General features: G+C 41.2%; 1 non-coding gene across 1 annotated transcript; it reads left to right on the forward strand.

Annotated features, from left to right (window-relative positions):
* The first annotated feature begins 12413 nt into the window (after window positions 1–12413).
* On the forward strand, window positions 12414–12520 carry LOC141593614 (small nucleolar RNA R71). Its single transcript, XR_012521690.1, has one exon. It is a non-coding gene; the product is annotated as a small nucleolar RNA R71 (small nucleolar RNA).
* Window positions 12521–12951: the final 431 nt, after the last annotated feature.

Genomic DNA, 12951 nt, shown 5'->3' on the forward strand with positions numbered 1-12951 from the left:
GTTTGAGGTTTGATGGTAGGTGGTGTGTTCCTAATGATGGGGAGTTGAAAAAGACTATCATGACAGAGGCACATTGTACACCATATTCAGTACATCCGGGTGGTGACAAGCTATACAAGGATTTGAAGAAAACGTTTTGGTGGCCTGGGATGAAGAAAGAGACAGCTGAGTTTGTGTCCCGTTGTTTGACATGCCAGAGAGTTAAAGGGGAACAGCGACGACCACAAGGTAAGATTCAGTCTTTAGAGGTACCTGAGTGGAAGTGGGAATCCATTTCCATGGATTTCATTGTGGGTTTGCCGAAGAGTCAACAAGGTAACAACATGATTTGGGTAATAGTGGATCGACTGACCAAGTCAGCTCACTTTGTTCCAATGAAAGATACATGGACTAAGGCACAATTGGCTATGGCCTATCGAAAGAACGTGCTTAAGTTACATGGAGTCCCTAAGGACATATTGTCTGACAGAGATGCGAGGTTTATATCGAGGTTTTGGAAAGAGTTGCAGGAATCGTTGGGAACAACTTTGAAGATGAGTACAGCATTTCATCCCGCGACAGACGGGCAGACTGAGAGAACAATCAAGACTCTTGAGGACATGTTACGAGCTTGTGTGATGGATTTTGGTGGTAGCTGGGAGCAGAGGTTGGACTTGATAGAATTTTCTTACAATAATAGCTATCACACTAGTATTGGTATGGCACCATTTGAGGCTTTGTATGGGAGGAGATGTAGGAGTCCAATCTGTTGGGACGATAGTCTTTGGCATGGTTTTAGGACCGAGAGATGGTGCATGAGATGGTGGAACAGTTAAGATGATCGGGGGAACGGATGAGAGCACTCGGGATCGACAAAAGAGTTATGCAGATCTACATCGCTGGGATATAAAGTTTCAGGTTGGGGATAAGGTTCTTCTGAAAGTGTCTCCTATGCGTGGGGTTATGAGATTCGGGAAGAAAGGCAAGCTAAGTCAGAAGTTTATAGGGCCTTATGAGATCTTAGAGCGAGTTGGGGAAGTTGCATATCGTCTGGCTTTACCAGCTGCTTTAGAGAGAGTGCATAATGTGTTTCATGTATCGCAGCTGCGGAAGTATGTGAGTGACCCGTCACATGTTTTAGAGGCCGAGAACTTAGAGCTAGATGAGTCGTTATCATATCTTGAGGTGCCTAAGCAGATTCTTGACCGAAAGATTAGAAAGACTAGGAGTGGTGAGACAGTTTTGCTCAAGATCCTTTGGTCTAACCACGAGACCGAGGAAGCTACATGGGAGCCAGAGGAGGCTATGAAAGAGCGTTACCCTTTCCTCTTTGATCAGGTATGTATGGTTACGGGGACGTAACCTTGTTTCTTTTAGGGGGGTAGGAGATGATCGCGAACAGTTTTTAAGAGTTTTTATACCCTTTTTATGTTGTGTCGGTATAGTTGTTGTCGTTGAGTCGGGTTGAGTTTGAGTTAGTAACAAGTTTTGATGTTGAGTTTGTTTCGATTGTTGAGTCGGGAATGTTATGGGAATACCTTTGTTTGGTAGTGGTTTGAACTTCGGGGACGAAGTTCCTTTTAAGGAGGGAAGACTGTAATACTCCGTATTTATAAGTCTTGGGGTACTCTATCAAGTTGGCCTTACTCTGTCGAGTAAGGGTAAGTTGCGTTTTAGAAAAGTTTCTGACCTGTTGGGTACTCGATCGAGTAGCTGGGGCACTCGATCGAGTAAGGGGGTACTCGATCGAGTACCTCGGGTACTCGATCGAGTAGTCGGTTTTACGGGGAGTTTTCTCGGGTTTTGTTAATTATGCGATTAAGGTATATAAGCTTTGTCGTCATTATTCTAAATCACTTTTGCAAAACCTAAATTACTGTTTAAGAGAGAAAGCAAGCAAGTTCTTCATCCTAATCGCATTATTAGCAATACCCGGAGTTTGGAAGGTCAGTTCTTAGAATTGATTATACCGTTGAGTTCCTTGCGTCGAGGGTAAGATCTATGTACCCTTTTTATTGTCTTTCCTTTGATTTGGTTAAACCCTAATTTAGAGATTTGGGGGTTTATGTGTAGTATGTGATTTGGTAGCCTTTATATGTTGTATGATAGGAGGAGGGTTCATAGAGGAAGCTTTTTGATTCAGCAGTAGAGACCGTCTGATTGTGTGCTTACCAGGTAGGATTTCCTACTCAGTATTAGTCCCATAATGGGATATTGGTTGATGTGTTGAGATTAATTGTTGATGTAGTAATTGTATTGTGACGGTTGTGATTGCGATTGTGTTTGTGATTGTTGTCTGTGGTTCTCGAGGCGTGTCCTCGGCTGAGTGGGGTCACTTGCGGGAGTGGCTTCACGCCCTAGTTTCGCCTTCTGTGGAACCCGCCACAGAAGGGATGTGCACATTAATGGACAGGGTTATCGCTCACTATGTGGAGCGGGGATTTCGTGGGTACGGCCGCGGTCCCCCATCGGGGGCTGGTCCAAAGTGGACGATCGGTGATTGAGATGATTGGATTTGGCGTGATTGCGTGTGTGTGACAGTTAAGGCATCGTCTGTTTATCTTATTGTTAATATATATTGAGTTGTGTGATTAGTACTGACCCCGGTGTTGTTTTGTAAACCTGCGGTGATCCATTCGGGGATGGTGAGTAGATATTGAGCAGGTATTGAGATGAGTACTGGGATAGCTGGGATTGCCACGACATGATGATAGGAGTCTTCCGCTGTAGCTTATTAGTTATTTACATTTCAGTTAGAACAGTCAGTTTGAGAACATGTATTGTACTTTTGGTTTGGTTTTGAGAATTGTAACTCTTCGCTAAGTATTTATATTTAAACGTTGTTTTTTCATTGTTTATTTGATTATCATTGCCTCGGGTAACCGAGATGGTAATGTCTTCATACCTGAGTGGTCCTGGTAAGGCACTTGGAGTATGGGGGTGTTACAATAACCTCCAACTCCCATCTTTCTTTTTCACAAACAAGACTGGTGCTCCCCACGGCGATACACTAGGTCTAATGTATCCCTTCTCAATCAAATAATCTAGATGTTTCTTCAGCTCCTCCAACTCCTTAGGACCCATGCGGTACGGTGCCTTAGAGATTGGCCCCGTCCCCGGTTTCAATTCAACACTGAAATCTATCTCCCTCTTCAGTGGCAAACCCGGTATCTCATCTGGAAAAACATCTGGGAACTCTCCCACCACTGGGTATCTGCTCGACTGTCGGACTCTCCATACTATGGTCTCTCACATGGCACAAGATCAACGAACATCCCTTCCTTTGATAAGACTTCAAGGTCACTGCTGCAATCAACTTGACTTTGGGTTTGACAACAAACCCACGATAAGACACACTAATCCCCTTAGGACCCCTTAAAGAAACTCTCTTTTGATGATAGTCTATCTTAGCCTTATACTTACCCAACCAGTCCATACCAACTATCATCTCAAAACCATCTAAAAGAAACTCTAACAAGTCCACTGGTAAGTCAACCTGCCCAACAATCATAGACACACCCCTATACAACCTCCCACACGATACAGACTCACCCGACAGTATAAAAACTTCCTCTTTTACAGACTCATACTCACTAAAACCCAAAAACTTAGCATGACTCTATGATACAAACGACTGTGACACTCCCGAATTAAGCAAAACAAAGGTAAAGACTCCATTAACAAGAAAAGTACCCGTGATAACGTGAGCATCATCCTCAGCTGTTTTCTTCTCCATCATGAACAACTTACCACTGGTCTTTTTTCCACCTCCCTGGACAGTACTAGATGAAGTAGACGGCTTAGCAGCCGACCCCTGGTTGTTGTTGTTCGTCGTCGGTCTCTGGTATGAATTACCGCCATTGCGGTTAGCCCCACCATTGTTGTTACTCTGAGCAGCCTGACTATTCCGTGACCCAGCCGGTTGTTATTGGTCGGTATTCGGAGCTATATTCTATTTTTCGGAACAATTGTCGTTGGAAGCACCTAGACCAAAACACAATTTATAACTTCACAAACAACTCTACAATTAGTAAAGAGGCAAGTAAAGGTCGGATCCCAAGGGACGGGAATTGAGATGAGATTTCTATTGCAACTAGTGGTGTCTTAGGGGTGTCACAATTTGGGTTGATGTAGAAGGTCACTAAACTAAATAGCAATGAAAATAAACAAGCAAGATGAATTAAAAGGGTTGTAAACAATTGATAAAAAGCACTAGGGTGTCATGGGGTCATAGGGGAATCATGGGAATTGATCATACAAACATGTTCTCAAATTATAAGCAAGCAATTATTGTTGTGATGGATTGAGTTGGGTTATATCTTACAATCCTAGGAAAGTTTGGGTCCCGGAGCCGAATCGATTAGATTGTACAACACCTACAAGTCGACTTAATCTTCTCTACTCAACAACATGCATGGTCTAATGAGACTCGAGTTGGTTTATATCTTACAAGTCTCATTGAAAAGATAGGTGATGGGTAAAAAATGCAAGGATTCATAGGCTCGCATTTCATCAAACATAACATGTGCATGAGTTGAGATCAAAACAAGCAAGCAAATAAACCATGAAAGCATATTAATTTAAGCATGAATCATTCCTCATGTTGGTTTCCACTAATTACCCATTAACCCTAGCTAGGTGACTACTCACTCATTATCATGTTGAACATGCTAGCAAGGTTGTCAATCATACCAACAAAGTGAAACATGATGAATAAATGAAAGTAATTAACAATAATTAAAAAGGGATTAAGAGAATTATACCTACTAATGATTCCAATAATAAAGCAAGAATAAAAGAAGTACTTGATGCTTGATTGAGAGGTTGTCAATCTCCCAATAATAACCCAAATAATCTTCAATTACCCAAAATAAAGGATGAACAAAAGAGAGATTAAGGAAATAGAACTTGTATTAAAACTTGATTAATTGTTGATTACAAAACTAAAGAGAGATTTGATTGATATTAACTACACTAAAGATTGCTAAGAAGAACATTCTCTTCCAATTAGACTAATGGGGTATTTATAGTGGAAATTAGGTGGATACATTAGGGTTAACTAAGGCCAAATTAGTAATTACACTTTTTAGATTTGAGCAGGGAAACGCCGGTATTTTTCGAAGGATGGGCATCTCTCATTGAGGCTTGAAGAAGACGAAGTTGCGCTGCCTTGGAATCCGTGCGTCTTAGGCATGGGACATGCGGATTCAGGTGTCTCTGCCCGGGCGTCTTTGGGAGAAGACGGGCGTCTTCTGGTAGCTGCTGCCCGGGCGTCTTTGGGAGAAGATGCACGGATTGTGAAGGTGGAGGACGGGCGTCTTCAGCACAATCCGCACGGATTGCTACTCAGCTTTGTTTCTTCTTCTTTTTTCCCTTTCTCTTCATAAAATCCTTGGGGATTTCCTTGGGGATGCAAGGATCTTTCCTCATCATTGCCCATCTACTATAATATGTATAAAGGCCTTCTAATCTTGTCTCTCCTTGATGCTTGGTCATTGAATTCAATTAATTTAGTCTCATTTTGCCAAGAAAATGCAAGGTTTGCACTCCTTTCCTACAAAGGACACAAAACCTCAAAGAATATGCAAAACAAAGAACTAAAGACAATAAATGACCCAAATATGCACTAAAAAGCATGGGAACAAGGCTAATTTGGGGGCTAAATATGCTCTAATTATGGTCACATCAAATATTCCCAAACCGAACCTTTGCTCGTCCCGAGTAAAGAGGTGACAAAGACTAGGACCATTATTTAAACTATCCTAATAACATAGCCGATATGAGACAATTAGCGGGTCTCACTCCGCCCCTTTAACTCACAACAAGACAACCATGAGGTAGGATGCCTTCTTGCAAGGCAAGGTGGGTCTTGCCAAAATGGCGACACATCCAAACATTAAGCACACAAAATCAAGTAATGGATGCATCTACAAAAAGAATAGCCACTTCCTCATCAAGTGGCGGAGTCAACTAAAAAGGAACAAATTTAAGAGCATATATTCCTTCACAAATACTAGTTCAACAAATCACTAAAGCTAAGAGGATGGCAGTAAATCACCTCCAAATGGTGTTAAACTAGACTACTTTCGTCCTCAATTTCCAAATGCTTTCGTCAAGAGCGATCGGATGGTATGGAATGATGATCCCTATGATGCTAGTAGCATATGACATGACAAGTCTCGAGTTCTCTACAAAAGTAAAGGTCATGGATCGTCCCAAGCTCGACAAAGTGGCTTGACAAAAAGGCTTTTTGGGAATGAAATGCTCAAATCGTTGTAAACAAGGGTGGATATGACTAGTATTCAAAAATTGACCTCATTCAACTTTCACATTTCAAGAATTAGAGATGGGGTTTGTCCCTTCCGTGCTAATGTCCTTTGCTTTCGCCAATCGCTTATTAGGCAACCGGTTAACCTCTAGACAATAGCTTTTCGGGGTGATAGTCACTCTGTCTCTGGGCGGTTGAATTCACAACCGTGTGGGGGCCCAATTCAATGGATCCCTCTCCAAAGCACATCGAAGTGGTACGCCTCCATCAAAACGACTAAAATTCTCAACATTTCAACATTTCATAACATTTGAGGTTTCCTTAGCAATAAATTGTTTCCACATAACAAAATCTTCGAAATGAGCACTTCAAACTTATTGATAGAAAGTGTTTTTGGGTTGCCTTACCACAAGGTCAATCAAGGTCACCTAGACAAGTTAACCAAGTCCACATCGCATCACGGGGTTGGATATGTGACTCACATGCAAACCCTTGACTAGGCTTTGGGTCATGGGTCGAAAGACACTAGTATGACACAATCTAGGGTATTTTACAACCATTCTAGTAGGCGAAGTCTTAAGTTGAAAAAGTATTTGTAATGGCTTAGTTGCTCTTGTCAAAGTTCCCAATTAGGCACTTTTCAAAACTTTTCATCTAAATGCAACTATATGCTATGATGCAACTATTATATACATCCTAATGCAAGTGATTCTACCAACTAATATGACATATAAACTAAATGCAAGTCCTAAGTTCACATTGTTATACCGCATCAATCAAAATAAAGCCACATAGTCATTAACATAAAGAGGAAAAAGGTGATTGGAAAGATCATACCATGCGGTCTTCAATATCCTCATGTCTCGGATGTGGCGTAGTCGATCAATGTGAACAAGGATAGAACAAACACAATATATAAAACAATATATACAAGACTACACTACAAACGAAATAAACTTGTTTTTGGCTTTTCAATTTTTTCAAATTTTTATGGTTTTTCGAAATTTTTCTATTTTTTTGGATTTTCGAATAAGAGCTAAGTTAGAATTCCCCATCCCCACACTAATATGGGCATTGTCCTCAATGGCCAATATGATGGGAAATTATGCAAACATGATGCATGGTTTTTTTGTTTATGACGGAGAGGATAATTTAGATTACCTCCCGTTGTGTATGCATTTACTTCCCCAAACCGAGTTAGACATTATTTCTAATGTCCTAAGGTTGGGTGTATTTCATGCACACACAATGCAATGCATGAAACTAATTTGTCATTTTGGATTTTAAAAGGTGGGAACAATAAAATGAGAACACCTCAATGGGGCCGAGGTGTTAGTCCTCTATGGTGCTAGGACTACTCTAACAATGATCAAGAAAAATAATTAAAACAAAGAAAGGAGTAGAACAAACCTCGAGAGGGTAGGAGCCTCCAAAGCTTGCTAATCTTCCGTCATATCATCACTATCATCACCTTCCTCATTAGAAGTGGACTCATCACCACTTCCCTCTTCACTTTCTTGTTCACCTTGCTCATCATCCTCTTCTCCTTCTTCACTAGCTTCTTCATCAATGTTATCATCAACATCTTCATCACCAACAACCTCATTGTCACCCGGAAGCTCACCTCTAGATGCACTCGAAAAGAAGACTTCTCTATCCGACCAACTAGGCAAAGGAAATGAAGGATCAAGTAGTCCTTGCCTAGCTAAGTGTAGGAGGGGTGGATATTGGGCTAAGTAAGCATCTTCCCGGTCCTTGAAGGCTTGCTTGTGCATCTCTTGCATAAGAAGAGTCACATAATCTTTGCTTGCTTCGACTCCTTCGGGTTTGAACTCTTGGTACTTGAAAGGATAGGGTGGTGTGACAATGGAAGAGGAGGGCATTTCAATTTCACCCTTTTGTTGTCGGATGATATACTCGGCCTCTTTTGAAAGGGGAAGGAGATAATTGGTCCGGTGGACACTTAAACGACAAATCTTGGAAGGCAAAGTAAAAGATCTAGCCTCACTTGTGAGCCATCCATACTTGGTGTCAAGAGGGTTATGAGAGACCCACTTGTATTTGTTTATCATAGTATCAATATCAATGAGATGACCACCCTTCTTCACCTCATACTTGTTATCCTTGTTGAAGTTAGGATCAAAGTATTTAGCTAAAATAGTTACTAGACCGCCATTCACAATAACGGTAGTGCCTTGCTTCCCACAATCAATGTTTAGCCATCTATCCACCAAAAGCCTTAGAGAGTTGAAAGGCTTGGTGAATTCCTTTCCAATGTTCAAAGCCGACTCAAGAAGGACAAAATCGAGTTTGGTGAAATGGTTGGTGTCTTTTCTTGCAATGATGGTGTTTCCTATGACCTTGTGCCACACTCTAATGCCCGGATGGTGGACTAATAGAGCGCGACTAGCGTGAAAGTTCTCAAATTTCCTTCCGGAAATGGCCTCCCAAAGAGGAGCGGGGTCATATTTTCCAACATTCTTGAAATAACTCGGTGAATCACTAAGACCCAAAGCTTTACCCATTTCCTCAAAGAAGATGCGCCTACTCACATTAGCTAGGCGAAACTCGATGCTTTCCATAGTCTCAACCTTGTTAACTTTTAAAGAACTAAAAAATTCTAAGGTAAGGGAGGGGTATGTCAATTCTTTTGATTCAAACAATTTTTCCAACCCCATGGCTTTAAATAAGGCTCTAGTTTGCTCAAGGACACCCAAATTATCTAAGGCATCTTCACAAATAAACTTGGTGGATAAAAATGCTTTTCTAGCATACTTGGCAAAAATGTCCCTATGGGATTTGGAAATGAAAATTACCTCCGGATAGTTCGAAAGTTGATCAATTTCCGGAGTAGTAGATGTTGTTGCTTCCATGGGAGGTTGTTGTTGTTGCACTTCCAAGTTTGGGCTAGCTACCACCATAGCCAATGCTTTCTTTGCTTGAAGACTCTTTTGCCTTGATGAGAGTGTCTTTGTCTTTGGTGCCTTTGCCTTTGTTGCTCCCTTTGTCCTTGCCATTGATGATTAAACCAAGAAAAGAGTGAAAAATCTTCAATTTCTAGTGTACCCAAATCGATTTAAAGATGAAAGGCTTTGCCTTTATGAATTCAAAAATCGACTCAAAGGTTGAAGATTTTGTGCTTGGTTTTGATTTTTATTGAAAGAGGAGTGATTGACTTGTTGTTAAAAGGATGTTTTGATTTGATTTTGGTGAATGTTGTTGAGGAATCTTGTTTTTGTGATGGAGAGGATGAGGGTTTTGGAGTTATGGGGTTTATGAGTAGTGTTTTGAATGAGGAAATGAAGAAATGAATGTGGGAGGGGGTTTATAATAAACCCGAAAATTTTGAAATACAGGGGGAAGACGGGCGGCTTTCCTTCGGGACGGCCGGATTCTGCCTGTTCTGGGTTGGGAAATTCTCGCCTAAAGACGGGCGTCTTTCAGCAAAGACGCTCGGATTTGCAAACGCGGGACGGGCTTCTTTCAGTGAAGACGGGCGGATTCCTTTACAGGGATTTTTCTTGTTTTCTCAGCCAAAAAGACGGGCGTCTTTCCTTTCAGGACGGGCGTCTTTCTAAAGACGGGCGAATTCTGTTGAAGGACGCCCGGATTCGCTAACAGTCAGAAATTTCAAAAATTCAGCTCATGAAGGACGGGCGTTTTCTGCCCAATATGCCCGGATTGCCTGAAGACGGGCGGATTCTCTTGAATCCGCTCGGATTCTACCCCTTTTACCCGGATTCAGTTCCATCCGTGTACTTTGGATATCCCATTGTCATTCTTCCATTCTTCAAAATCTCGTGTTCTTTATTGTGGGGGCACTACTAAGGCATGAATAGCCTAGGCAATTGCTATCCCCACACTAAGCTAAAGCACTACACATTAATTGAAATCATTAGTCCCTCCCTCACTTCTCTCAAACATGACAATTATCTTGATCAAAGTGTAAAAATCCAAAAATAACAAAAATGTAATACAAGAATTGAAATGCGAGTTAGGGAGTTAGAAATATTTACAAATGGTGGTTTAGGGAGGACTCCACCAAACTCTCATCCTTAGAGAGATTGTCATGGGGGCATGTCCAAGGTGTTGTTGATGTTGCTCAACACCTTGAAGAAATAATCAAAAGCTTGTTCATTATCGTGATAAAGATCTTCAATAGATCTTTGCCCTTGTTGTCGGTCTTGATCGATAGCATTGCCAATGTAGGGATTAAAAATCCCTTCAAACTCGTCGTCCCAAAGACCACAAACTTCATCCACTTGATCACTAAAGATCTCTTGAGTTGATAGAGACAACTCTCCCAATTTCTTGTCTTGGACAATGAGGCCATCCTCTTGTTCTTTTCTTGACTTTGATGAGTTTTGCAAGCTCTCCTTGTTACAATTCACTTGCTCTTTGAATGGAGCATCTTCGATTTTTCTTCTTCCATTGGAGTTCCGACTTCTTCCTATCATCCTTCCGGCTATAATGATCAATCATAAAACATGGTTCGTGCAAACGTGGAGCTCTCATAGTCTTGTCAAGATTAAAAGTTATACTCTCATCTCCCACTTCTAGAGTGAGCTCTCCATGTTTCACATCAATCACCGCACCCGCGGTGTGTAAGAAAGGTCTTCCTAGGATGATTGGAATGTTGGAGTCTTCTTCCATGTCAACAATGACAAAGTCCACCGGGATGAAAAATTTCCCAACTCTTACGGGAACATCTTCCCATATCCCTAATGGTGTCTTTGTCGATCTATAGGCCATTTGGAGTGTGATATTGGTGCATTTAAGCTCTCCCATCCCCAACCTTTTACTCACCGAGTACGGCATCACACTCACACTAGCCCCAAGATCACATAAGGCTTTGTTGATCGTGGCATCACACTTTCCCGGATCCTTGAGTTTTGGAGGTGAACTCCCTTGAAGTATTGCACTACTCACCTTAGTGAAGGCGATAGTCTCAAGCTTCCGGATCGACTTCTTCTTTGTGAGGATGTCTTTTATGTATTTTGCATAGGCCGGCACGTGATTGATTAATTCCGTGAAAGGAATTGAGACTTCCAAATTCTTCACAATTTCCATAAATTTTCCAAGTTGGTCATCAAATTTGGACTTGGCTTGACGACTTGGAAAAGGAAGTCTAATCACAATGGGCTCCTTATCCTTGAACTTGTCTTCATTTTTCTTTGAAATCTCTTCTTTTGATGGTTCTCCATCCTTGGAGTTTTGCACAATTTCTTCCTTGTCACTAGCTTCCACAACTTCATCCTCAACTTGCTTCTTCGGTGCTTCATACCTTGTACCACTTCTCAAGTGAATGGCACTAACCGTTTCATTTCTTGAGGGATTACTTTGAGGTGGTAATTGCCCCTTTTGTCTTTGTGAGCTTGAAGATGCTAGTTGAGTCAATTGGGTTTCCAACATTTTGGTGTGGGCTAAGATGTTTTTTATGGTGATTTCCTTTGCTTAACTATCTTTTTGCATTTGAGTGAAAAACTCTTGTTGATTCTTTTGTATTTGGAGGACCGCTTTTTGAACATCGAAACCTTGGTCATTTTGTTGATTGTATGGAGTTTGATTTTGGTAACCTTGGTTTTGGTTGTAAAAGGGTTTTTGATTTTGGTTTCTCATGGGAGGTGGGGTGTATGTTGTTTGAGGGTTTTGAACATTTTGGCTTTTGTATAAGAGATTTGGATGGAATTTGGTGTTTTCATTGTAATAGTTGGAATAAGGGGTACCACTCTTGTATGCTTGGAAAGCATTCAGTTGTTCATTTGTTCCCCTACATTCACTTTGGTCATGTCCCAAAGTTCCACAATTCTCACATATCCCACTTGGGATTGATGAAGATGCCGTCATGGCATTAACATGATGTTTTGGTGATTTTGAGGCTTCTTCAAGTCTAGCCATAGCTTTTTCAAACTTCAAATTGATTGTGTCAATGTGAGCACTAAGTTGAGCACCCAATTGAGTAATGGAGTCCACTTCATGCTTTCCTCCTCTAGTAGCCTTGCGAGGTCTACTATATTGTGAGTTATGGACCGCCATTTCCTCAATCTTGTTCCAAGTTTTATTGTCATCAACTTCGGTGAACATTCCATTTGATCTTATGTTGAGAATGTTCCTTGAATCTTCATAAAGACCGTTCCAAAATTGTTGTACCAAGAACCACTCACTAAGTCCATGGTGAGGACATGAGCGACAAATTCCCTTGAACCGCTCCCAAGCTTCATACAAAGATTCTTCATCCCTTTGCTTAAAACCCGTAATTTGAGCCCTTAGCATGTTAGTCTTTTCCGGTGGATAGAACTTTTTGTAGAAAGCTAGAGCCAACTTCTTCCAAGAATCAATTCCGAGAGTAGCCTTATCAAGGCCTTTCAACCATTGTTTCGCGGTGCCAATTAGAGAAAAAGGAAATAAGACCCATCGAATTTGGTCTTGAGTTACACCGGTTTGAGAAATCGCATCACAATAGTCACAAAAGGTTTCCATATGAGAATGAGGGTCTTCACTAGGCATCCCCTCAAATTGGCTTCTTTCGACTAATTGGATAAATGCGGATTTGGCAATAAAATTTCCGGTTAGATGTTGTGGTGTGGGAGTACCATTGGGTAGGTTCTCCTCGGTGGGTACGGAATGTGATGAAAACTTAGGCATTGTGAGTTGATTTTGTGTTGTATTTTGTGTTGGGTTCTCCTCACCTTCTCTTGCAAAAG

Source organism: Silene latifolia, chromosome 7 (genome assembly GCF_048544455.1).
Source record: "Silene latifolia isolate original U9 population chromosome 7, ASM4854445v1, whole genome shotgun sequence".
Taxonomy (NCBI): domain Eukaryota; kingdom Viridiplantae; phylum Streptophyta; class Magnoliopsida; order Caryophyllales; family Caryophyllaceae; genus Silene; species Silene latifolia.